General features: G+C 40.9%; 1 pseudogene; it reads left to right on the top strand.

The window, feature by feature from the left end:
* Positions 1 to 4240: 4240 nt before the first annotated feature.
* The window catches only part of LOC102875791, a 5705-nt pseudogene continuing 4966 nt past the window's right edge, over positions 4241 to 4979 (top strand).

Here is a 4979-nt window from a genome sequence, read left to right as displayed (position 1 = left end):
AACTCATCTGGTCTTCACTCATTAGTGTTCAAGGCCTCAAACCTGTTCCTGAGATGATTCTGAAATTCAGGTGGTATGAAATAAAAGTCATATTTTGGCTCCTGTGGATTTGGTTTAATTTTCCACCAATTACCACTCTTAGCCAATATAATTAAAAATAATAATAGAAGAATAATATATCATGATTAAATGGGGTTCAAACCAAGTATGTGAGGATGATTCAATGTAAGAAAAACAATCCGTGTAATCCAGCGTATCTATACAACAAAGGAAAAGAACCATGTGATCCTCTTAATTGATGCAGAAAGAAAGTTACCTTTCTTGATTAAAATGCTCAAAAAAATAGAAATATAAGGACATTTTATCAACATAATAAAGAGCATATATTGGAATATAATAGCCAACATCACCCTCAATGGAGAAAGATTAAAAGCATTCCTGTTGTTAACAGGTATCAGACAAGAATGCCTATCATCAAACCTATTCAATATTGTACTGGAAGTCCTAACTAGATTAATAAAACAAGTAAAGGAAATAAATTAATTTCACCTGTGCTTGGTATGTTACTATAGATGTGTTCCATTTCTTCCTTAACAATCTCCAATTTTCCTATATTCCAGTCACTAGTGTCTGTTTGCAACTGTTCCGCCTCGTCTGTGATTCCCTGTACAAAGGCTCAGCTTCTGGTCTAATCTAATTGTGCTCTATTGTACACAGGGTTTTCAAAGTCTTGTAATTTTATTAGTGGATGACCAAATTTTGTAAGTGGATGACCAATCCTTCTCCCTGTTGTTGTTGTTGTTTAATGCCGTCGAGTCGTAGACAACTCATAGTGACCCTATGAACGAACAGCCTGAGCACTGTTCGTACATAGAGTTTCCGGAGGCAAGCCATTTTGGAAGTGGATTGCACTCCTGCTTCCAGGCTTGATCTAGTCGGGAAGCTCCAGCCAACATTGTCCACCATGGGTGCCCATTACCACGACTGGCACATCACTGTCACAGGCTTCAGCATCACAGCAACCACGAGTTACCTCTGTACAGCAACACACAGACCAGTGCTATACCACCTAGAAGAATGTTTGACAGGAAGACAATTTGAACCTGGCCAAGGGCCACAGATGACAATCACCCACCTTCGACTTGGTAGCACAGCTTCCTTCCACTAGGCCAATGTAGCTCTCTCTTGGTCGTCGTCATTGTTATTGTTGTTTAATGCCGTCAAGTCGTAGACGACTCATAGTAACCCTATGAACGAACAGCCTGAGCACTGTTCGTACATAGAGTTTCCGGAGGCAAGCCATTTTGGAAGTGGATTGCACTCCTGCTTCCAGGCTTGATCTAGTCGGGAAGCTCCAGCCAACATTGTCCACCATGGGTGCCCATTACCACGACTGGCACATCACTGTCACAGGCTTCAGCATCACAGCAACCACGAGTTACCTCTGTACAGCAACACACAGACCAGTGCTATACCACCTAGAAGAATGTTTGACAGGAAGACAATTTGAACCTGGCCAAGGGCCACAGATGACAATCACCCACCTTCGACTTGGTAGCACAGCTTCCTTCCACTAGGCCAATGTAGCTCTCTCTTGGTCGTCGTCATTGTTATTGTTGTTTAATGCCGTCAAGTCGTAGACGACTCATAGTGACCCTATGAACGAACAGCCTGAGCACTGTTCGTACATAGAGTTTCCGGAGGCAAGCCATTTTGGAAGTGGATGCCACTCCTGCTTCCAGGCTTGATTTAGTCGGGAAGCTCCAGCCAACACTGTCCACCATGGGTGCCCATTACCACGATATAGGGTAAATACCCTTTTTTTCTTTTTAAATGAATTCTTGCTTGTCCCTACAAATTTCTTCTTTAAAATGAATTTTAGGCACATTTGGTTTCAAGTCAAGATGCTACATACCATTGGCATAAAATTGAGTTTCCACTGGGGGAGGATCACCAGGTTGACAATTTTTCATCTTCCAAACCAAAAATATGCCATTTCTTCAAACTTTCTTTTGTGTGGTTTGCTTCATATCACTCTAGCACTTTTCCTGAAAAATTTATTCCTAAAAATTTTGTTCTCCTCCTCTTCCTCTTCCTCCCTAGTCTGTCTTAATTTGTGTGCTTAGTTTTAGGGCAATATTTGACAGACAAACATTTTACCCCAAAGAGCAGGTGAGAGTATGCAGATAACAGATTAGGTGTTGGTCCTGGGCCCACCCTTTTGGCACACAAGCTGTGTTCCTTTCCTCATCCCACCCTGCCAGCATCCAGCTCAGTTTCCTCTTCTTTCTCCTCTAGCATCTCCCATTTCCTGGCCCCATCCAACCCTGGTTTGATGGCTAAGATAAGGTATAGTCCAGGAATGCATCCTATCTCCATACCTTTTCAATCTACATGTGGAACAGATCATTCAGGAGGCTGGATTCTATGAAGAGGAATGTGACATCAAGATTGAAGAAAGATTCAGTAACAGCCTGTGTTATGCAGATGTTACAAATTTGCTTGCTGAAACTTAGGAGGCCCTGAGGCATTTGCTGCAGAAGGTCAAGGACTGAAGTCTTCAATATGGACTCAAGCTCAACATCAAGAAAACAAAGATTCTCCCTACTAGAACAGTTGTAAGCATCAGGACAGACAGAGAAAAGGTTGAGATTGTTAACAATTTCAGTTTGCCTGGTTCCATGACCAAGACTCTTTGCACCAGCAGTCTAGATATCAAAAGACAAATTGCATTGGAAAAATCTGTTGTCAGGGACCTCTTAAGAGTACGGAAAAGCAACAGTGTAAGTCTAGAGACCAAGATACACCTGATCCAAGCTATGGTCTTTGCAATGAGTTGCTATGCATCAGAGAGCTGGACTAAGGATTATAGAAGAATCAATGTTTTTGACTGTGGTACTGAAGAAGAATATTGAACATACCACGGACTGTTAAGAGAACAAACAAGTCTTTCCTGGCTCCACCTCACATATTTTGGGCATATTGCCTGGAAGCAACAACAGTCCTTGGAGAAAGACATCATGGTTGGAAGGGTGGAAGGACAGTTTAAGAAAGGAAGATCTTGGATGAGATGGATTGACTCAGTAACTGGGGTAATGGGGATAGGTGTGTCAGAGATAGTGAAATTGGCTCAGGATAGGGCAGGGTTCTGTACATAGGGTGCCTATGAGTTGCAGGTGAATCAACAGCAGATAACAACAGGCTGGTAAAGAAAACGTAAAAGAATATGTATTTGCAGATGATATAATCATATGCTTAAAAACCCCGAAAGATTCACCAAGAAAATTATTGACTCAGTAATATAACAGGATATAAGATCAATATAAAAAATATCAGTCTGGTTTCTCTCCAGTAACAAAGAGAACACTGAAAAGAAAATAAGGAATACAATGCCAATTACAATAGCCACCTAAGAGTAATACTTGGGAAAATAATCTAACCTCAGACTCAAAAGACCTATATAAAGACAATTTTAAAACAATAGTATAAAAAGCCTACTGACTGAGGACAAACATTTGGCAATACCATCTCAGACAAGAGTCTCATAACAAAATTTTATAAAATACTACAGGCTCTCCACAAGAAAACGAGCAATAACCCAATTACAAAATGGGCAAAAGACATGGAAAGACTTTTCACAGAGGAAGACATTCAAATGGCTTGCAGACATATGAAGTGTTCATAATTACTGGCAATAAGAAAGATGCAAGTCAAACCCACAATGAGATACTGCCTCACCACAGTAGCAGTGGTAAAACTTAATAGGGCAGAAAGGAATAAATGTTGGAGAGGATCTGGAGAGATTAGAGCTCTAAAACACTGTTGTTGGAATTGTAAAATGGTACAACCACTCTGAAAGGCAATTTTGCATTTTCTCAAAAAGCTGAACAGAAGCTCCATACGACCAAGGAATTCCACTGCTTGGAATTTACCCCAAGGAAATTAGAACTGAGACACAAATGGAGATTGGCACACCAATGTTCATAGCAGTATTATTCACAATTGGAAGAACATGGAATCAACCCAAAGGTCCAACCACAATTTAATGGAATTGTGGTACATTCACATGATGGGATACTATGCAGCACTCAGGAACAATGATTTTGAAAAATAAGGTGGGAGAGACTGGAGAGCATTATTTTGAATGAACTGAGTCTCATTAGAACAAATACTGCATACGACCATTATAAAAAATATAAGGATTGAGAACAACCGGACAGGAAAGGCAAGAAGTAGCAAGATGGTGTTGGAAAGCACTATGGTTTGTGTGGATAACAGTGAGTAAACGCGGAATGGGGACTTTCTGCCTATCCAGCTACAGGCCCGACAGGATGCTGTCAACATAGTTTGCCACTCCAAGACCTGCAGCAACCCTGAGAACAAAGTGGGCCTCATCACACTGGCCAATGACTGTGAAGTACTTACCACACTTACCCCCCGACATTGGCCGCATGCTTAGACATTGTCTAAGCTCCACATTGTCCAATCCAAGAGCAAGATCAGCTTCTGCACTGGCATCCATATGGCCCATTTAGCTCACAGGCAGGGCAAGAATCGCAAGATGTGCATCATTGCTTTTGTGGGAAGCCCTGTGGAAGACAACGAGAAGGATCTGGTGAAACTGGCCAAATGCCTTACGAAGGAGAAAGTAAATGTTGATATTATCAATTTTGAGGAAGAGGAAGTGAACACGGAAAAACTAACAGCCTTTGCTAATGCACCCAAAAAAAGCACAATAAAAAGCACAATATACCTTCTTTTCCAATGTGCATGAACGTTCTCCAGAATAGACCACATTCTAGGTCACAAAGCAAGCATCAACAAATTGAAGAACATGGAAATTATACAAACTATCTTCTCAGATCACAACACCACAAAATTAGAAATTAATAACAAGAGAATAAAGGAGAAAAAACTCATATATTTGGAAGCTGAACAACAACTTGCTTGAACATGACTGGGTGCAAGAAGAAAAAAAA

This window comes from Elephantulus edwardii, unplaced genomic scaffold (assembly GCF_000299155.1).
Source record: "Elephantulus edwardii isolate Elephantulus edwardi_28Jun2011 unplaced genomic scaffold, EleEdw1.0 scaffold00403, whole genome shotgun sequence".
Lineage (NCBI taxonomy): Eukaryota > Metazoa > Chordata > Mammalia > Macroscelidea > Macroscelididae > Elephantulus > Elephantulus edwardii.
This window is presented reverse-complemented; position numbering and strand designations above follow the sequence as displayed.